This window comes from Falco peregrinus, chromosome 5, assembly GCF_023634155.1.
Source record: "Falco peregrinus isolate bFalPer1 chromosome 5, bFalPer1.pri, whole genome shotgun sequence".
Lineage (NCBI taxonomy): Eukaryota > Metazoa > Chordata > Aves > Falconiformes > Falconidae > Falco > Falco peregrinus.
Window position 1 is genome coordinate 15,634,976 of NC_073725.1, and position 23,537 is coordinate 15,658,512.

General features: G+C 40.2%; 1 protein-coding gene across 3 annotated transcripts in view; it reads right to left on the reverse strand.

Annotated features, from left to right (window-relative positions):
• Positions 1-23,537, reverse strand: part of CPNE4 (copine 4) — a 315,514-nt gene that overhangs the window by 172,144 nt on the left and 119,833 nt on the right. The window lies entirely within an intron of this gene.

Consider the following 23,537-nt stretch of genomic DNA (forward strand, 5'->3'; position numbering starts at 1 on the left):
AGCTGTCTAGAAACAACAACAGCTAACATAGTCGAATATGCTAGGCTTTGAGCAATGAGACTTGTAAATTTCACCAGCATGAAAGAACCAAAGAAGAACAAGAGTTACCCTGGACTACTACACAATCTGGACTGTGCAGCGTGCAGTAATTTTTCTTGCAACAACCCCAGAGAACTTGTCAGATGTACTAGGATTTTATAAGGGGTTTTGCTGTTGTACACTTTTTTTTAACCACCTAATACATCACAGACATCCATGGTGTTTTATGGAAACAAACTGACAATCTACTGCATGAGGTTCATAATATGAGGGTTTTGTTTGGTTGGTTCTGTTTATTTTATGCAAAGATGAGATTTAGAGAAGGGTTGGGATAGGAAAGACATGGTTTGCATAGGAATGCAACTGAATGGTTATTTGAAATTGAGCAACATTATATTCACACTCTTCTAAAATATAAATTCTGCTAGGCTTATTTTAAGTTATTCTAACTTACCAGAATCCAAAAGACTATACAGAAGTTCCAATAAATTCAGGGCCAGTCATCAAAAGAAGTTGCTTAAATGCATAACATTTTATATTCATTCTGGTTTCTAGCATCCCAAAGAAACTCTCAGTCTTCAGATGTGGCTTTTCAGAGCGGTTTTCAGGTGAGGCAAGAGCTCCTCAACTTGAACTCCACCAGACCTCAGTGAAAGCCACATGGTTATTCAAGAACGGTGACAGCAAGACCGTGCACATCCGTGACCTTCAGTATTAGAAAGAACTACTGTGTCATCATCACCTGGCTTACCCTGGACACACTGTGCTAATAGAGAAAGCTACATTCATAAGACACTAAATCCTACATACATTGTCTCCCATTGTAGCCATAACTTCAGCATGCAAACCCCCAGTATCATTGGGAGAGCATGGTATGGTACTTAAATAGAAAGACTGGTGGTAGTCTGCTCCTCAAAAGAGGCAAAAAGCACTAACCTGAACAGCTTAAAATTTTCTGGCCACCAAAAGAGAAATGTTGTGCTATCAACTGTTGAGCATCCTTAAGAACAGGGGTTCTCAAACTTTTTGAACAGGGGGCTGGAGTGGCAGGCAGTCATCTACGGCTCTTGGTTTCCCCCCCAAAACCCTGGCAGGGGGGTCTGTAAATACCGGGGGCCAGATTGAGGACCCTGGGGGGCCGTATCTGGCCCACGGGCCGTAGTTTGAGGACCCCTGCTTAAGAAAATACCTGGGCTTCAGAAAATGTGGGTCATGCCACTGATTTCATATACACCTTACTGTGTCTTTTGTCATTCCACTTAAGGAGTTTCAAACTGTGTCTGACACTAGTTGTAATTTATCTTAGACTCAGTGATATTTGCTTGCTAAACTCATGATTTAAAGCAGACAATACCATGGGACTTCAAGATACGTCAGGACACAATACTACCTGTTCAACCAGAAGACACAATTTAGGAACATTTTCTCTATATATGTTATGAATTTATAGTTAATAGTAACAATGTCATAGTAGAAAGACTTGCATTTTTAATGCTTTTAAGTGAAGGAATTTGCCATGTGGCCAACAAGGGGATACACTATGATCCTCCCAGACCAGGAAGGTTCATTAAGTTTATCTTACTAGCATGCACAGAAGGAAACGGGCATTTTTGGCTGAGGTGATTCAGCTTAACTGATGGTAAACTTACATGAGTGCTTTAATTCAGTCAGGACTGCAATTTTTAAGCCAGTCACCTGGTCATCTACTCTTACTGTGCATTGGTTGACATTATGTGCACATGGATCCACCCTCCTTTTGCATGAAATTAAATTGGAAGATACACTCCAGGAGTGCACCTAACACACTCCTGCCACTAACGAACATCCTGTGTCTGGAAACAGATGAGAAAGACTAGAGTTACAACTAGAAAAAAAAGTCTAAAACACAGAGGTGAGTGGATGTCAGGATGTCAGCACAAACTATTTTGCCTCACAGATCCACTCTTACCGGCCTGTGTCATTTACTAATACTAACATAGCCTGAGGGGTCAACAAAGTCAGCAAAAGCAACTTAAGCTGGAAAGAGTCCTAATTTCAAAGATAATTTCTGAGCTACAGAGGAATGGTTCTGGGTCAGTCCCACTGAAACAGGCTTTTGTGAAAACAGAAGCATGGAAAATAAAGTCTGTCTTGGATTTTCCTGTGATAGAGTAAGGAGAGACTGTGCTTCACAAATCTGTCCATCCGCAAAGTCCTTGAGTTAGGTCACTTTAGATCCAAATCACTGCTCCAGTCTCCTGGTGCTGCTCACATCACTGACACTGGAACCAGGGCTGGGGCTAAAAGGTAAGGATGGCTTCTGTGCACCAAGTGATGTGTTGGAGAGACAAGAGATACCAAATACTGAATAGGCAAGATCAGCCCTTGGGAAGTAACAGGTCCTGAGCTGAACTAATGAGAAGGATACTTGAGGCCAGGTTCCTGACACTGGTGAAGGAGAGATGCAACTTTATTAAACATTGGGGGATTTCTTCTTTTCTGGATAGCAAAGGGTATCCGATGTGGCTTCAGCAGGGTTTCTAGTGCATACAGAACACTCAAGGGAACACCACAATTAGTTTTGTAAACTAGTAAGTACAGCCACAGTGTGACACAGTCTTACCCTTTGGATATACTATATTCCCTTCTTTATATTTCAGTCTGTTTCACAATACCTGCAATTCTGTACACCATAGTAACAGAAACCCTTCCACAGCTTTTGCTGAATCATGTATTTTTATATTAAACATTGTACAGCATGCCAAAAAAGAGAAATTGAATTAACTGAAGTACCATAAAAATAGTGAGAAACTCCATAAGCTTTTAATACACCTTTGTGGCCAAAGATAATGAAAACTGTCAGGTTTTTTTACACAGTTGATGAACAGAATCTACTATTGCAATCCATTAGACTTTCAAACTAGATCAAAGCACATAAGCATATGGTACAAGCAGAAAATCCTACACATATAGCAGGTCTGCCTAAATACCTTTACAGGACTTCTTTGGCAATAAATTTACTATCTGTAATGAAACTGTTACATAATCTCAGGGTGAGAAATAATTTTGAAATAAGAAAGAAATAAGGTAAGCAGAGTCTCTTAATGTTACTTTCTCAGAAAACTGGGAGAACTTCAAGCCGGTACCATTAAAGAACATGCCATTGAGACAAGATTAACTGACATTTCATGTGTTTCTAGACCAAAATATCTCTTGTTCGCATAAGCAATCTGTTATCACACTGAATGGGATGCCAAAAGGAATGCAATTTCAGACCTGTCAGCAGAAATTCAAAATCCAGGTAACCAGTAGCTAGGAAATATACTATCAACATCACTACTTATATGGTCCCTTTTCTTCAGCTCACAATAATGTCCTATCCATCTAAAACTTGCAAACACAACTTAAAATACTTCACTGTCCTATGAAGAGTAAACCTACTGACTTGGATGGAACTATTCACAGTAATGGCACAGACATCAGTGCTCCTAACTTGCAAAAATCAAGGACATATCATTCATTCATATAATTTATAATAAGCAGGGACACTTAAATGATAAGACACAACAAAACAACCAACAGTAAAGCCCACGATAGAAAAAAATGTAAATCTCTTCTGGGTAGGGAAAAAGGGATCAAATGGTAGCACTTGCAAATATCTACAATAATTGCCCTGTTTTTTCAAGTTTTTCCACAGGTAAAAGGAAAACAACCCAAACCTAGACAAGTCTCACTCACTCCACGCCCCTTCTCCCACACAGCACCAGCAACTTCCCACGCTCACTTCACTTCTCCCAGGCTTCACAGAATCAGATGTATGCACAGCCACAAGCTCAACCACATCTGGGAAATGATCCAGCATAGTCCACGAGAAAGTGACAGCCCGCTCTTCCTCACAGTTACTACCTAACTGGGTCATTTCCTCACAGCAGGACCCACCACACTGGTGCCAAAATAACCTCACAGAGAGGCTACAGGAGAAGCACCCCTTTAGAGACCGAGATACAAACCAAGCCACAGAGGACATGGCACCACTTGGTCACTCACAATTACTGTTGTGCAAACACCAGTACTTGTTTAAAGGTGAAAGCAGTTCCCCTTTACTGAAGGCACCCCTAAAACAGGGGGCCTGTCCACAAATCTCACGGTCACAGAAAAATGCAGCCCTTTGATGGAGCTCAATTTGAAAAAGCCCCTTGGCTAAAGGGAAGCTTCCTTTCCGCAGTCAATGGGATGTCACTGCATACACGCTGATTCATGCACGCTGAGCTAACAGTGTGCATAAATGTTTGCAGGATCAGTATCAAATAACCACATTCCTCTTCAAAAGCTCTCTATATAATCTGCAGGAAGATTCACACCAATTATATATTTCATGACTAATTATTCTAATTAAACTGACTGGTAGCACATTAGCGATTCAGACAGAAAACAAAATACTCAGACTTTACATTCTCCTCCTCCACACTCCAGTGAAATCTCTAACATACCTTATGATGTAGCATTTATCTCAACCCAGAGGCAAAAATACGTTAAGCTTTTCCCCAAATAAATTATATCAGCTTCCTCCAGACTTTTATAAGAAATCCACGCAGTATGGGGAGATGCTGATGCTGTTTAATGTCATCCTCACTGTTTCACAGTTGCATTTTAGAAAAGATTTCTGCATTGGCATATACTTCCCCACACCATCCCGGAGCACCACTGCAAGTAGTCACAAACTGTTACCATGAGATGCCTGTTGGCAGCTTCTCATTGTATTGCAGCTATTGTATTACAGAGGTTCTGGCTGATGGTTCACGTCCCACTGAAATTCCAGTGAGTGACTTACAGACCCACCACTATAGCCCCAGCTGCTTGCAATCCCACCTGTGTACATCTGCAAGGGGCTGACTGCTCTATGGAGAGCAGAAACAAAAATCCCTCTATTTAGGACAATTATCACCTCTTGCTGAGAGTATACATTGCCACATTTTTGTACTTTTGAAAATAAAGCTAAGGAAGCAAATTACTGTCTTGTGTCACTTTATACGAGTAAAACATCATTATGTCCCTGCATTTCCATAGGGCATTCCAAAAACATCCAGAAAGTCTTCATTAAAATGAAGACATGTAGTTCAAAGCCAAGTACTCAGGGTAGTAATTTCCAGAACAAAGACTACCTGTACAGCCACAGTTTCTCTTTGCACCTGTGAATAATGATAAGTCTTAATTATGTGATGATTCCCTCCTCCCCTGCACCTCATCCCCACAGGTCTGCTGTCTCACATGGGGCACAGGGTAGACCATACTCCCATGTGGAGTACTGAAAACACATCTAAAGGATTGTTTCTTCTCCCCTCTCCCTGCTTTTACCCGGGACAAATCAATACACATAATTTACTGCAGTGCTTATGAACATTTCACTGATGAAAATACTTTCTTCAAATACTGAACTGATATGGTACAACTGGCTACTTTTACATGCCTGTCATTTCTTTTTAAACTTTTAAATGTCTTCCTGGTGACCTAAGGAACTTCTTCTATGCATAAGCAAAAGAGAAAAAATAAAATGTTTGATAAATCGAAAGATCCTAAACTAATTTCTTTGTCTGGGTGATATTCTTAAGATGACTGGCCTTGTAAGACCAAGAGGAGAGGATCATGATCTGCAGCTCAATGTGATTGAGAATTGGAAGCACTTCAAAATCTGAAGAGCTCAGCACCACACTGTTCAAATCAATTCCTCACCAACTACTCAAAAGAAAAAAAGAATTTAAATTACCCTACAATGTGCTGGCCCAGAGTTCTAATTTCTTCAATAAGATCCAGGTGCTCTTAAAAGTCTAAAGCAGCCTTCTAATTTTAAATTGATCTTCACTGCATGTGCCATGAATGCTCTTGAAAAAGCATGTCTAAATCAAAACACTCCATATTGCAGAATTTGTTTATAAAAACCCCAATGTCCTGGTCAAGTTCAGTGACAAGCCATGTTTAGTATCTTCTCTAAGCAAAAGATAAAAAAAATAATCTATGTATATAGTGCTCTGTTTTCTCCACACTTCAAATAAAAACTTTGACTCCAGGGTAAGCTACTACTTCACTTCAGCTGTATCAGACTTACTACTGTTCTGAGGCCTATCATTATGATTATTTACATTGTGATAGCACCTAGAGACCTAGATAAGATTCTTACTATCCTTTGCAAATAAAACAAAAGAGGTATTGTTAGCCCCTAAAAGTTTATATCTAAGTAGTTTATAAACACAGACAACAGCATGGCAAGCAATTGGGAAAAAAAATCACCAGAGCAAAATGACTACTTTTGGTCTGAGTTTGCATACTTGTATTTTTAGAAGAAAACTGCAATTTGTGAGATTGTGTATAAGATCCTTGTAGGGATTTAAGAGATCACCTTTAGCAGTGATGGTGAAGAATACATCTATCACACCTATACCTAGTGAAATCTGCCACATGAAGCATCACTCTGCAGATATACCATAATCAATCACTTTCATACAGATGTTGCAACTTGTACAAAAAGGCAAGAGTATCCAATAAAAAAATATCCACCCTGGTGAAGTATGATCCCACCTGAACTATATGCCAAGCTTTGGGTCCTGTAAGATTATTTCACTGAGAATGAAAATGGGTTAGAATAATACAATCATTTGGGTTGGGAAAGACCTTGGATGACATCAAGTCCAGCTGTAAATCTAACACTGCCAAGTCCACCATGAAACCATGTCCCTAAGTGCCACATCTACATGTCTTATAAATACCTCCAGGGATGTTGACTCAACCACTTCCCTGGGCAGCCTGTCCCAGTGCTTGACAAACCTTTCAGTAAAAATTTTTGTCCTAATACCCAATCTAAAACTTCCCCTGGTCCTCCTTGAGGCTGTTTCCTCTTGTCCTATCACTTGTTGCTTGGGAGAAGAGACCAACACCCACCTTGCTACAACCTCCTCTCAGGTTGTTGTAGAGAGCGGTAAGGTCTCCCCTGAGCCTCCTTCTCTCAGGCTAAACAACCCAGTTCCCTCAGCTTCTCCTCATAAGACTTGTTCTTTAGAACAGAGTAGCTTCCTAGAGTCAGTTAGCTTTGATGCAACTATTTTAAGACACTCGTAAAGAAGTCAAATGACCAAAGTTTTCCTTCCTCACAGCCCTAGTTGTCCTTTAGACACACCTCAGAACCAAAAGCCTATTCTGTAAGCTTCTCTTTGGCCCACCTTCCACTGCTCCCCAGGCTGTATTAAAGTTTCCGTGCTTATTGGGTTTTAGATACAATCTCATTTTGATTCTACATTAGCATCTCTTCCATCTTATCTCGATTCCCTCTTTCTCCCATTCACATATACATACAATCCCCAAATAAAACTAGCTTGAGCCCTTCCAGCCAGATCATTCAGTACTTTCATTAGCTCCCTGTTTGGACAGAATGTTTCCCAGAGCTGCCATAAAAGAATGCTGGTCACAAAATAAGATGTAGCCTGAGATTTTGAACACTGGCTGAAAGCAATATAGAGCTGTAAGGAAATCAACAAATATATCAGGAAAAAAACTCAAACAACTGCTTTTGAAACAAACTAATCCATCATAAACATTTCTCTTCAGTACTATGTGAGACACACCAGCTTTCTTTGTATTTCATGTCTTAACAGCAACTGCTGGCACAAAGCTGACTTCTGAGTAACAGAGTATGTAACTTGGTCAGCAGTTTACCAACCAGTTCTGTATACATGTTATACAACTGCCTCCTTTTCAGCTTTTCCTCTCCACATTTGTAGTGAAAGAAAAAGGGAAAGATGGACAGATGGTCAGTAAATTATGTATTCTTACTGCAAAGATCCCCGGGAGTAGCCAAATCATACAATGGTTCACAAGAGACATCAAGATAAAAGTGTATGCTCTTTAAATAGACTGACCTCCAACTCCAGCTAAAATCAGCAGAAAAAGCAGAACAATACAATGAAGAGGAGGAAAAAAATAATTAGTCCACATCAGCTGTGCTGCAGTTAAATCGGTAAGAGCACATGGCTGCCTTGAAAGAGGATATACAGCTGGAAAGAGGCATACTATGACAACGTAAATGCTATGAACTCTAGCACTGTGCCAGATTCGTACTTAAAAATATTCCCAACTGATACAATTAAAATGTATTAAAAAATATGGACTTCCTTGTTTTTAAAATTTGTTAAAGAAGCATATATTCCTTGCCGTTCTTAGTATTACCTCTCCAAGAATAACACAAACATAAACCCTTGATGCTCAGCTTAGTAGAGAATACGTACAGCTCTTCTAAATTACAAAGAAAACCTCAGGCTTTTGAATCATTCCTTAAAATGCAGTAACAATTCCTTTCATTCTTTAACTCCAAATTGTGTGAACTGGAAGGGTTTCTACCATAAAAGAAAAGCTGAGAGACACAAATGCTATCTAGTTAAAAGTGCTACACTAAGTGTGTTATTCTCCATTAAAACTGCAACTTGCAACCACCTTTTTTCCCAGAAAGCAGGCACACCTGGAGGTCAGGACACAGCCACTTCACATCATAACAACATTAGATCGATTACAAAAGGCAAAATCTATAAAATATTTTTTTTAAAAAAGCATGCAAACCCTGCAAGCACTTTATTTTTGGTGCCAATACTGCAATTTATTGTCAATCAGCAAATCCACAACCAACCAAAATCTGAGCAAAAAGCTCTAGAAGTTAAAAACCAGCATAACATACAAATTGAATAAAAAAATAGCACTTTTCTGTGGAAATGGAGTTGCACATAGAATTTTAACTTTTGTTAAGGATAAGTCTCGCTCAGTACCACAGGATTAGTTATTATCAACACTTTCCAATATTATTAGAGAATCTCAATAATTTCCCAGTGAAAAACACAAGTTATATATACGAAAAAGGAAAATTTGGCCTGTAATGTTTTGATGTGCCTTCATCATGGAGCTATTAGGCTAAGCATGGGAGACCATCAAGCAAGTCCCACCAACCTAAAGGAAGAAAGAAGAGACACTACTTACAAAATACATTAATAGCTTCTTTGTTAAGAGGAAGAATAAGATTAATGCAAAGATGGTCAAAGAACTACTATGGGATTTATATTAAAGAACCAAGGAAGCTAGCAGAGAAGCACAAGGCCTTTAACAATGTAAGCACACACTGGGCTGTAAACAGACTACTGAAACATTGGGTAGTAACTGACAACGTAAAGGCAGTGACTTCAAACAGAGAAACAAAGGCATAGGAATTTATATTATATGTTCCTGTGCAGAACAGGGAAGACACACGCATGGCAGCTGGCATAACCGATGTAAGCTGGAGAAGTGCAGATAGGGTTCTATAACAGCAAATGTCACTGTTTGTAAACAGTTCCTGCAGCCATGTGGAATCCAAAGGGCAGCCAGTGGAGTAAGGCTGTTGAAACTAGTCCAGTTCACATCGCAGTGACACGGCACAATCGTTTTAAGTTACACAAGTAATAAGGCTACTGCAGACTAATCAGCCCTCAAACAAACATATAAAGTTAAAATACAACAAGGTACGGTGATCATCATAATGCTTCCCTGAAGCAGCATTTAGAACTGATGTAGTACGCCTGGTTCTACAATAGCAGCCACTTCTACACCGACGGCACGCAATATGTTTTTCCAAATGTTGGGATAAACAAAAGCCTCAAACCACTTTTTTTCCCCCCTCTGATTAAGTATATCATAACAAATTCAGATTACCACAGTGGGTATTTTCTGCTTTAAAACCACAACATACTGGGTTGGTGGTGTGGAATGAAAACCGAGCATCTCACAAAATGATGAGATCTACCTCAGATAGTTGCAGTTAATATTTTACGATGAATTCAAGCTAAATTATAAAGAATCTCACTGAACAATACCTTATAGGTCTTTGAGCAGAAAAACTATTGATAGGGATCTGCAGCAATGATTGCAGTTCCAATGACTTACATGCTCTTCTAGAGGAGACTGTTCAAACCAAGAACTGGCTTATCACATACTTTTATTTCGCATGACATTTTGAACAAAAGACAGGTAAAATCTGTTGAACCAGATCACCTAAGCGACCTACACCCAAATAGTACAGACTGTCCATAGCGCCCTGACATTTTCTTGGCAAGTAAGCATCTTTGTAGAGCCAGGATTGGTAAAAGCATTTTGCTTTGCTGACAGCAGCAGTGGTGTGGTGGTGGCAGCAGCCACCACAAGCCCCCTGCCAAGAATAGGGGATTTTTTCAGCTTTATTGCTTTACTCCTCTGAAGCAGTCTTTTACCAGTTCACACATGCTACCATCTCAGATCTTCTTTTGGAGAATGCAAAGAGTAGTAAAAGAAACAAGAGCAGAAATCACATACACGATTAACACCACAAACTACGTAAGAAATCTCAATGCAGGTAATTAATGCAATGCGGTTCTGCTTGGATTTCATGGGGTTTATATGCAAAATTGTGAAGTTTTCAAGGGGAGAAAGGAAGAAAAAGTCAATCTGTTCCATTAAAAAAAAATTTAAAAAATCAGGCAAAGACTGAAAATATCTGTTAATAGATGAGGTCAGCATATCTATACAGAAATATAGTTTGGACACACTTAATTCTCAGTTAGATTTCATGGAGTCTATATTCTGTCTCGATTACAACAAATGTGAGGTAAGATTAAAAAAAACAACAGCTCCAGTGACATTGCTTTTACTTTTACATAAACTTAAAACTCCATCAACTGGTATCAACAGCATACTATCTTGTTATGCACTGGTTTTAAACCAAACCAGCTTAATTAATTTGGTCTCTCTTGTCATCAATATTTGAGTAGAAGATTTTTCAAAGAATATTCACAGTAATTCTGGCTGGTTTTCTAAATCAGTTAATCTCAGAGTTTCATAACCACTCTTTCCCTTCAGGAAACAATTCATATTAGGCTCTAAACCCCCTCCCAGTAAAAGCAGAAGAGGTTCAAATGCTGACAATCTCTCAGTCCTGTTCTGATGCTATAGGTTAAAATTAGTGCACCAAATCAATCAAGTGAATTATCTACCTACAAAGCAGCTCCAAAGACTCCCGTTTACTGTAGGTTTATCACAATCTGTCAGACTACTAAAGTCAAGTCAGGCTTAAAATCTGTCCTGGAGATGTGTGAACTTTGTGTATCTGTAATAAATAGCTCATGAGAGGCAGACATATCACTGAGTCAATCTGAAATGTGCATCTGCCTGCCCATGATAAAAGCAGCCTTAGACTCTTCAACTAAATTTAAAAATATTACGCATCTGATGGATAGATAATTAAACTGCAGGGAAAGAGAGCAAAAGAATAAAAAAGAATACTAAACGCAGTAAAGATACGCTTAATTCTAAATATAGTGATAATACATCCTCCCCACTTCACAGATCAGAGTTGGATCTCTGCAAAGTTCTCCCTAAGGCTGTTCAGTCACATGAGCTACTGGTATTCTGTACCTCTTCATCAGGAATCAGAACTATTTTTTTTTAAAAAAAAAAAGTAGCAGTCACATTTCTTTATTTCTCATATTTTTATTATCAGCTCTTTGGTTTCCTTTACTTGCTAAATGCCTCTGAAAAAGCTCTTTTGATGACCTATATCTGCAAAAGCCTAGTATAGTACGGCATGAAAAAAACACATCCCAGGTTTTATTTTACAATCTGGTTTAATTCATGAATGAAAGAGAAAGACGGAAAGCAAGCTCTTTCTTAAACTCATCCTTCATGGCTGTCAATTCTTTTATCTTGACACGCAAGGGAGCTGCAGATGAAGGCTTCCCACCATCTGCACCTTCTCAGTCCATGTTGTCTCTGCCCCACAGGGACACATGAAAACAAAAATAACCCTCCTCTTTAAGCATCTCTACCTAATGAGGCTGTCATTCTACTTAAAGGCTGTCCTCACACACTTGTGTACAGAAAAGCTCAAGTGCCCTTTTTTGTGCATCTGGGATTACTGCTACAGATTTTAGAGAAAGACTGATTGCTTTCTGCACTGGAATGAAATAATCACTCTCAGCCAGCCACAGGGCCCTCAGATCTATTCCTGACGCTCTGGGTACCGTGAGGAGTACTACTAGTAAGTACCATACACCAATGCTCAATCTTACAGGTGTGAAAGACAACTTCATATCTATTCTATAAAGATATACATTGTGACAGATTACCAAGCCAGTTACCCAGTGTTAACAAAGCAGTGGGAGCACTGTAAAGCATTCCTTTTCCCAGTATCTTCATTAGATAATTTTGAAAACATTTTGAACAGTCTCTCTTTTTTTCTTTTTTTTTTTACCCTTCTCATATACCAAAACTACAAGGCTTGACCTGGTTTAAAACATCAGTAATAGAAAACTCTTTTTTTATTAATATGACTGAGAACACTGTTCAAGCGTCACAGCTTTCATGGTGAGTCATCCTGAGAAAAAGTTGTGAAAAGTTAGTGAAGCATGAGTTGAGAACCATCAGACAGCATGGCTAAAGGTGGTATTTGCAAGCATATCTTAGGACCATTAGAAATACTAATGAAAGTGCAATAATAATAAAGAAATATTCACAACTGGGCGGGCAGAGGGTGTGGGGGGTGTGGAGAAGTGCCCTGTTTCTGAAGCAAAAAAAGCTTTTATTAATAGAAGATATGTATTTTGTCAGCCACGGTATTTTGATCAAATGTGATAACAAATAAATGATAACTCCTCCAAGTTGTATTCATTGCAGTATTTCATGTCTGCAAATTACTCAACAGTTAAGATGAAGGTAAAATTCCCAGGCAGCTTAAAACTATTCAAGACATTTCTACCAGCAACAATACACAATCATTTGCAAAGGTATAGAGAAGTCTAACAACTGAGCATTCATCCCAGTTCCCACTTTCACAGGCACAAATGGGAAGATACGTGCATAGTGCTGCTTGCAAAAACACTGATATGCACTAATTGAAGATGGCTGCTGGAGTATGGTTATACTGAAATTGTTCACGAGAAATGAACAGAGTTCTTCCTATCCACCGTCCCTGATCCACTGGACACTGAAACAGGATGTAAACAAGTACAGGTCTTTCAGATTTTCTTCTAAGCTACTACAGTATTAAACTGATTTTTAAGCAGGTAACTATTTCTCAACATGGAAAAATGACTATGTGATCCCACAAGTCTTTTGACTTTTTCATTTCCGTAGCTCTCCCAGAGGCAGATTTACCAGGCAGAAGGCTCCTGTGAAAACTGATCCCAGTGCAGATCTTCCCAGTAGATGATGTTCCAGGCCACAGGATCAGGGAGAGACCTCGTAGCTTTTACCACCTCTCTGTGTAAGTGTTCCTTCCTGGCTTCTCAGGAGTACACTTGCTTTTATTCATTTATGTACACTATGAGAAAACACTCTTCACTTTGCTATGACATGAAGACAGGGAACCTGAAGAGATTTTGTTGGACAGATGCAGCCAGAAGCCAGCCTCCGGCTGCTGCTACAGGCAGGGATCCCACAGCTCCAGTAGAGAGGCAGCAGCCTGCCCAAACATAACCACTGTCACTAAGAAAACAGACTTCTACAATGCAAGTTTTCTCTCCTTTGGTCATGCAGTATGTTTTACAAACTGCGCTACAGAGGCAGAAATTGCTGTTTGAGGTAGTGGGACATTATGATAGTTCATATATGATGACTCAATGTGACAGTATTTGACTTTAGTTGAGACAATCTGATTCAAATTAATTCAAGTTTAAAGACTAGTGGATTTTAAAAGATAGGGGGGGAAAGCACTGTGGCTATGTTTAAATGCTGAAATGAGGAAGCTCTAGAGAATGCAGCATTGATGGATGAGATAAAACCAAAAGTTATTATAAATTCCATTTAAAATAAATAGTCACTTATTACTACCTGGGGTGTAAAAAGAAAAATCTCATCAAAACCTAATGATGTTCGTGTTTCTGAACTAGGCACAGGAGGAAAAAATTCCCAGTACCAGCTTCTAATCAAGTATTTGCCAACACAGAAGATTTACAGCCTTTAGTTTTCAGACTTCTGACTTTGAGTATGTAGTTAGAAAAGACCTGAGAGAGGAAGAAGGTTGTCTTTCTTTTAAAAAAGAAGGGTAATATAAAACACAGTTCCAGGTTTTGAGTTTATGCATATATGTTTGTAAAAATATACTCAGTGCATTAGGAGTTGGACAGAATATTAAGGATGTCCTATAAGATATGGAGGAAAACTTCACAGTAGATTCCCTCCATAGAGAGAACTCTTCCCGAAAGTGTTAATGATAGGAGTTCTTCAACAGGCAAACACTTGGAACAGAGAATGCCTCCAAAATATTAAGGCTTGGAAAGTAAAATATCCAATTAGATGAATTCAGGCAGAGAATGGACCGAGATAAAATATTCAATTACCCTGCAGCCTGACCCCACAAACTTACATTGCTTTTTGAAAAAGATGAGCTGCCTTTGTCATTCACACCATACAGAAAGACTTCAGGGAAATTTACCAGCTGCAGAAAGCAGAAGCTAAAAGCAAATCTTAGCAGGAACAGAGGTTACCGAGTAGTCCTGAGCAAAGAAGAATTCATTAGCATCAACATACACTTAATGAAAAGTGAGAAAGAAAAGTACAATATTGAATCATGATAATACAATAGGCTATAAAGACATATACACAGGCACATTGCTGTGGTGTAAATAAAATCACAGCTGTTTCAACAGTTAGAACAAGAGAGATCTAATGGTACCTGAAAAAATGCTTAAGCATCACCTTCTAGGAATACTCCTTAGGAAATGAATGCAGCAGGACTGCTCCCATTTCTTCTTAGGTCCAAAGGTCAGTAATTGACATTTGTGCTAATAGATCATTACCTGCAAGATGCGCAGGGCACAGATCTGTGCACGAGACTAAGCGCTCTAAAGACCTGAGAGATCTGGGCAGTAGGGCTCAACCAGCTAGACTGCCAGCTCAAAGTCAGGAAATGTTGGACCTTGGCCACATGGTGGCTTCATTAAAAAAAAACAAAACAAAACAACTCACTGCCTTCCTTTTCTGGTGAAGATCTTGATCATTTCAGTAAATGACACAATTCTTCCCCGTTGGCTTTCACCACCAAAGAGTTGCATGAAATCAAAGATAATTACAATAAACCCAATATTTTACTAAAGACCTTATCCTAAGCTTTGGCCAGAGAAATTCAGGTAGCATTTCCAATTATCAGTCCCATTCTACATCCAGAAGAAAAAAAAATCCCAAATCTGCAAACAGATCGGAAGCTTCTTCACAACGAGAAGAGCTAACTTAACTTCATAATAGATACTGAATGAAAGCACCTCCCTTGCCACCAAATTGTGCATAATCTGATAAAAACCATCTCATTAGAACTTTGTAACTCCCTTACTTTGTCAGAGAAAAATCTTCATAAGATGGTATGTTCATCTTACTGTTACCTCATTACTTACAATTAATCTTATACAGGATGTTTGTTTACCAAGTTGAAATCTTAGTGAACTCAGAAAAAAAGAGCATCTAGAATCTGCTCTAGCATTGCCTATTATTAAAAAATAATAATTCAAAAAGCCACCAAATATCCAATAAATCAGCCCACTATGAAGCCTTGCAGCTCTCTAAAGCAGAGAATAAAACCCAAATCACTGCCTAAAAATCTCTATCAGAATATAGCAATCACTTTTGGCACAGCATCTCTACAGTGTTCTGAAATAAACATGGTTCAAATAACCATCCAAACTAATCCATGTTCCTTGACAGGTTAGATACTGATTTGTCACAGAAAAATCAGAAGACTAAAAGCCCAAATTAACAGAGATTTTCATAGAATGATAGAATGGTCAGGTTGGAAGGGACTTTAAAGATCATCTAGCTCAGGGGTCCTCAAACTACAGCCCGTGGGCCAGATACGGCCCCCCAGGGTCCTCAATCCGGCCCCCGGTATTTACAGACCCCCCCCGCCAGGGTTTGGGGGGGGAAACCAAGCAGCCGCAGATGACTGCCTGCCACTTCATCCGCGCGCCGGCCCCCTGGTTAAAAAGTTTGAGGACCCCTGAGCTAGCTCCACCTCCGTGCCACAGGCAGGGACACCTTCCACTAGCCCAGGTTGCTCAAAGCCCCATCCAGCCTGGCCTTGAACACTGCCAGGGAGGGGGCATCCACAGCTGCTCTGGGCAACCTGTTCCAGTGCCTTGCTACCCTCTCAGTAAAGAATGTATTCCTAGTATCTAATATAAATTGATCCTCTTCCACTGTAAAGCCTTTACCCATTGTCCTCTCACAACATGCCCTTCTAAAAAGTCCCTCTTGAGTTTTCTTGCAGACCCCCTTCAGGCACTGCAAGGCTGCTATAAGGTCTCCCCAGAGCCTTCTCTTCTCCAGACTGAACAACCCCGGCTCTCTCAACCTGTCTTCACAGAAGTGCTCCAGCCTCTGATCATCTGTGTGGCCCTCCTCTGGACTCACTCCAACAGGCCCATGTCGTTCTTATACTGAGGACCCCAGAGCTGAACGCAGTAGTCCAGGTGGGGTCTCACCACAGCAGAGGGGGGAGAATCCCCTCCTTCAGCCTGCTGCTGGCCACGCTTCTTTTGATGCAGCCCAGGATATGGTTGGCTTTCTGGGCTGTGAGCTCATGTCCAATTTTTCATCTACCTGTACCCCCAGGTCCTTCTCCTCAGGGCTGCCCTCAATTCCTTCATCCTCCAGCCTGTATTTGTGCTTGGGATTGCCTTGACCCAAGGACCCTGCACTTGGCCTTGTTGAACTCCATGAGGTTTGCACAGGCTCACCTCTCAAGCATGTCAAGGTCCCTCTGGATGGCATCACTTCCCTCCAGCACGTTAACTGCACCACACCTGGTGTCATCGGCAAATTTGCTGAGGGTGTGCTCAACCTCACTGTCCATGTCACTGACAAAAACGTTAAACAGCACCAGTCCCAATACCAACCCCTGAGGAACACCACTCGTCACTAGTCTCCACTTGGACATCAAGCCACTGATCACAACTCTTTGAGTGCAACCACACAGAAAATTCCTTATCCATTAAGTGGTCCATCCATCAAATCCATGTCTCTCCAGTTTAGAGATGGATGTTGTGCAGGACGGTGTCAAATGCTTTGCAGAAGTCCAGGTCGATGATGTCAAGGTTTTTTTCCCTCATCCATCAACACTGTAACCCCATCATAGAAGGCCACCAGATTTGTCAGGTATGATTTGCCCTTAGTGAAGGCACGTTGGCTGTCACTAATCACCTCTCTGTTTTCTCTGTGCCTTAGCATAGCTTCCAGGAGGAACTCTCAAAGCACAGAAGTGAGACTGACTGGCTTGTAGCTCCCAGGTCTTCATTTTTTCCCTTTTTAAAAATGCGCTTTATGTTTCCCCTTTTCCAGTCATTGGGAACTTCACCGGACTGCTACAGCTTCTCAAATATGATGGATAGTGGCTTAGTCACTTCATTTGTTACTTCCCTGAGGACCCGTGGATGCATCTCATTGTGTCCCATGGACTTGTGCACCTCCTGGTTCCTTAGATGTTTTTGAACCTGACCTCCTACAGTGGATGGTTCCTCATTCTCCCAGTCCCTGCCTTTGCATTCTGCGACTTGGATGGTGTGGCTAGACCACTTGCCAGTGAAGACTGAGGCAAAAAAAAAGTCATTGAGTACCCTCAGCCTTCTCCATATCCTGGGTAAAAGTTTCCTTCCAGAGAGGGCCCACATTTTCCCTAGTCTTCTTCTTATCACAGTATATTCCTTTTATCATAGTATCTTCCTTTTTTTTCACGGTGTCTCATCCTATACAGGAACAAGGGACTTAAAATGAATCAACAAGTGGCAAGTTCAGAAAATACAAGTAGTATTACTTTATTCAATCACCATTTAAGCTGCAGAACTCTTATGTCCCAGGATATCATGAAAGTTTATTTTTTTAAATACAGTAACTTTTAAAATCATTTGAACAAAGGTATGGAAGTTATTCTACCAATATTTTTTAACTACAAAGACACAAACTCTTATTTAAGAACTCCCTAAGCTGCAGAGCACTGAGGGCTGGTAGAGCAAGCTGGAAAGACACTTATATTTCCCTCACACTTCTTCACTGTCAGCAACTAGCAAATGCAAGACAGGGTTAGACGGGCCTTGAGCCTGGTTCTGTATGGCTGCTGGTGGTGGTAGTTCTTGTTTCTAATCATTAAAACTTTTCACTTCCATCCAGATGCTTCAGCTATTACTTTCAGTTCATGTAGATGAACAAAAAAATGTATTTATTTGGGTTTATTTGTATACCTATATATAGATGATGTTTTTCCTCTTCACAGTGCTTTTGTAGTTATTTTGGAACAGTTTGGTAGAGTCATGGAACATGTCAGCCCACAGACGCCCCTGTTTCATGGCTTGTTGGCTTCTGCGGTGGGCTGTAACAGCCACAGATGGATAACATGAGAGACTTTTGGGTTTCTATGGAAACAAGTAGCTGGAGTCTGACTCGAGGCCTTCTCTTCAGATCCCTCCCCCATGCTAGGAAGGGGCAAGGAATATCCCATGCTAGGAAGGGGCAAGGAATATCCCTCACCCTCCAAAATGCAGAGGAGCGAAACAAGGCAGCAGGTGCTAGGAAGCGAAATGGGGAGCTGAGGCAGGTGAAAAGGTAGAGGAAGGAGAAGGTAGCTGGAATTAATTCAGAAATGAAACAAAAGACAGAGCAGGACTACATGGAAAAGAAAACAGAGATTAAGAGCAAGACTGTATCCTTCCTATAGCTTGATTCCTAGTTAGCCCGTTTAGTAGGCTGCACTGGTATTCCACACATTCATTAGTTGCATGCATTTCCAAGGGAACTGTTCTCTACTGTCTGTTTGCATGAAAGTTTGTGTGGATGAGCAGGGTTAGTTCTCAAAGCAAAAGAAAAAAAAGATAACTCACTTTTGGTTTTTTTAATCATGCCAAGCTGATCCTTGAAATCAAATGTCATGCTAAATGGCAAGTGGATGCCTTTTATTTTAAATACACCAAAATTAAAAGTTGAGGGTTTGCCCTACACATTTTTATCAAAGCTTACTGAGCTTCACCAAATTTGTGACTTCAGATAACATTTTAATGAAAAAACTATTTCCATAAACAAACTTATCCATCCAAAAAATTTCACCCAATTCCATCAACATGAATTTTACGAACTGTACATTGCCTTTGTGTGCTGCTTTATTTGCTCTGCGGTTACTTCAAGCTTAATAACATCTTAGGGGAAAAAGCAAAAACTCCAGCTGGCTGTTCAGACCCACAAGGTAGCAGATACTCCATGTCCTGCTGCAGAAAGCTGTAGGAGTACAGCTACAGGAAGCCCACCCTGATTTCAAAACATGGCTACTGTCTTCTTAAGCTCCTCTCCTCTTTTCATAGTTACAGACATCACATTCCACCTGGCTACTTCAGGCTATATTACACCTTCTGATCTCATGTAATCTCGTATGACCAGACACAGCTCAGCAATCTACTTGACTTTCAAAATAACATGTACTTGCCACATGCAGGTTACAACCTGTGAACAGGCCCAAGCTACTTTCTTAGGAATAAGAAGTTAATGAGAATTTCAATGCTAACACATCTCAGCTGAAGACTGCAGTGCTATATACAATTAACATTTCTTACACAAGGACATTCACACTGCAGGTGGGTAAAATAACCATCGGAGCAAAGGAATTTATTATCATCTACCTTTGCCTGACTCCATTACCCCACTCAGCCATTCACCATCTGAAGCTTAGTCCATTAATTAAACTCCTTCAACATTCAAATCAATATGGAAAAACAGCCATCAAATTATTATCTTACATTGCTTAAGAAGTATAACATTTGGCCACCCTGCAAGTGTACCTGCCTAAAATTAAGGCCAGAAGAGCTAAAATTCAGCCCCGGATCAGCAAATTGTCTTCTGGTATGTTTGGACAGCATAATCTTAAATTCTGCTGTATCACACCAAAAACACAAACTTAATCTAAGAGAAGGAGTAAACTGCCGATTTTCCTGGGAGACACAATATATCATTTTAACTCTAGATCGGTGTAGATAGCGCTTTTCAGACAGCATCAACATACATACACAGAGAAATTTGAGGGGAGTGGTATGTCTTCACATTTTGAACATGCAGGTTTGTTTATGGGGAAACATCTACCCAGATAGAAAGATAAAACCAGCAAGCATATCTGTGCCAAAACTGGGGACAATACTCAGATTTCTTTGAGTACTTGTCCATGTCCTGCACATGTTCCTAATGGTTTCACGTCTGAGGAATAATATGGCCAACCTCAAATGATGCAGGGAACTACAGGCTGGACAATCTCACCTCAATTCCTGGGAAGGTGATGGAGCAGTTAATCTTGGAAACCATTTCCAGGGACATTAAGGATAAGAAAATCATCAGGAGTAGTCAACATGGCTTCACCAAGGGGAAGTCACGCTTGACCAATCTGACAGCCTGGTAGATGACAGAAGAGCAGTGGATATTGTCTACCTGGACTTCAGTAAGGCCTTTGACACAGTTTCTCCATAAGATCCTTATAGAGGACCTGTTAAGGTATGAATGGATGAGCAGACAGTGAAGTGGACTGAAAACTGGCTGAATGGCCAGGCCCAGAGACTGGTCATCAGTGACTCAAAGTCCAGTCCTCTTTAACATCTTCATTAATGATCTGAATGATAGGGTAGACTGTACCTTCATAGCAAGTTTGTAGATGGCATCAAACAGAGGAGTAGCTAATATGCCAGAGGGTCATGCTGCCATCCAGAGGGACTTTGACAGGCTGGAGGAATGAGTGAACAGGAACCTCATGAAGTTCTGAGGGAGATGCAGAGCCCTACCCCTGCAGAGGAATAACCCCATGCACAAATATGTGCTGAGGGTCCCAACCAGTTGGAAAGCAGCTTCGCAGAAAAGAACCTGGGGGTTCTGCTGGACAGAGTTGATCATGAGCCAGCAATGTGCCCTTGTGGCAAAGGCACATGGTATCCTTGACTACCTTAGACAAAGTATTGCCAGCAGATCAAGGGAGGTCATCCTTCCCCCCTACTCAGGATGGGCGAGGCCGCAGCTGGAGCACTTGGGGGTGGAGTGGATCTTATCAATGTATACAAATACCTGAAGGGAGGATGCAAAGATGACAAAGCCAGGCTTCTTTTTAGTGGTGGCTAGTGGCAGGACCAGAGACAATAGGCACCAGTAGAAACATAAGAACATCAGGAAACACTTTTTTTACTGTGAGGGTGACTGAGCAGTGGCATAGGGTTTACAGGGAGGTTGTAGAGTCCCCCTCCCTAGGTATATTCAAAAACCATCTGACATAGTCCTGGGCAATTGGCTCTAGGTTGAGCAGCAGGTGCTGGACCAGATGACCTCTAGAGGTCCCTTCCAACCTCACCCTTTCAGTGACTGAACAATAATAGTAATAACAATAATAATAATAATAACAGCAACAACCACGAAAAACAACAAACCACAGAAAATCCACCACATAAAAAAAAAAATACACATATGCTATTTCCAATCTCTGGAAACAGCACCTACCCACTCTACAACATCATGGATAGTTTCATTCTATATTTATATGTGCAAGTGGCATAATTTACACAAACACATATGCACAGTACTGCAGAACTGGAGAGAGAAAGAAAGAGAGAAAGAGAGAAAGAAAGAGAGAAAAAAAGAAAATTTCTCCTAAGTGACAGGCTGACATGTGTTACCAAAACTTTGCCAGAGACAAATATGCACAGATTTCTCACTTGCACGGATTGTCTGCATACGTAGACTGAGGCCATCATGTCCTACCATCTATAATTGCACCTACAATGCAATCCCATTAGCCTAAGCCCACCAGCTTCAGCTGCAGCTGGCCTAGCAGGAGCTGTGCAGTCAGTCCTCAGTACCTTCCATGCATTTCAAAAGCACCTATTTGCAAGAGCACAAGCATATACAGACCACAGCTTGTGCTCCATGTTTGTAAATCCTTCACACAATCAGAATGTGACCAGTATGCATGTTTCAGTAAGACTAGATTTTGCTACAGCCTGTTTGGAGACATCCAGCCTCCAAGGGGTTTAAGGTACCTGGACATTCAAGACAAGTTAATGAAATCACCAAATCCATAGATGCAAACCTCTTCAGTTCCACTCCACTCTGGGTTGCCATTTAGTGATTTCTATGTTGAATATACTCACTTCACTGGTAACTAGATTTTTTTATTTTCAATTACTAGTCTGCCTGCCATCTCAGGTCTTACTGGATCATTGATTGTCATCAGCAGAAGATCCTTGCAGCCAAATTATGTCTTCAGGTATACCTGAGTGACTCTGATTAATTTAGCTCAGCAACTGGAACTTGATTAAAAATTCTGTTGAGAATGTGCTGGCCAGAATAGGAAAAGGCTCATGTCAGAGCTGTATTAGCTCTGCTGCACTGATAGGAACATGAACTAATAAAAACTTTTTGTTCATACTAAAATGAATACCCTGGACTTTCATTATACAGTAGCAGCAACTGACATAAGATGAGAATCATATCAGCAAGCAGATCTGTTCTGCAAGAATTACTCTATTCAGACAATCACTTTCCAAATTAAAAACCACATCAAATAAAAGCAATCTCCATTACAACATAAGAATATATAATTTAAAGCTGCTTACCCTGCTCGTAACTGGCCACAGACAGACCATGTGAAATGCACTCACTGAAATGGCCCAAAAGATTTCAATCTTTCCTTTCCAAACAGGAGTGTTTCATTTATTTTGACCTTTAATCCACTGCTTGTTTAATTTCTACTATTTGAGTGATTACATACAGTGCAGCTGAATTCTCTTTTCTACATGACTAGCTAGAATTACCTTTTGGGGGGCTATTACATCACCTTAAATTTCAATTACATGAAGACACTGATTTTTGCAGCACTAGGACAATTGTGAAAGTTTTTTTTCTACTTATAAACTGGTTTCCTACCAGGCACCTATCTAACAGTTCCACAGCATTGAAATAAGAAAAGAGGAAAAATACCACCAAAAAATCCTTAACTGTGCTATGCTGCTACTGACCCTGCACTGGAATATTTCCAGAGGTCCATAGGTCAAAACCACACAATTGAAATAACTGGAACAAAACTCCCAAAGTCTGACAAACTTGGCTGAAAATGCTAAATTAAAACACTCATGAATTTGAGACTTTGCTTTCTGGATATGTTCACAGTTATTATCATTTTTATCTTCTGAAAGATAACACAATCTTAATCTGAATGCTAAAATGTCGAAAACAGAGGGATGAATGCTTACTCAAAATGAACTGGATTTAATACATTCCTAATTTTCTCACACATACTTTCCATTAAAACTCACACCTATTATAGCCTGATTAATCACAAACACTCAAGTGTAACTTGTAAGTAAAATAACCTACAAGATATCATTTAAAATATTACATTCCATTCTAATGTTCTTTATTTACAATTTGCATGCCTCTAAGACATCCCGTTTCCGTTATCTATGAAATGGTTTCTAAGATTAGGTAAA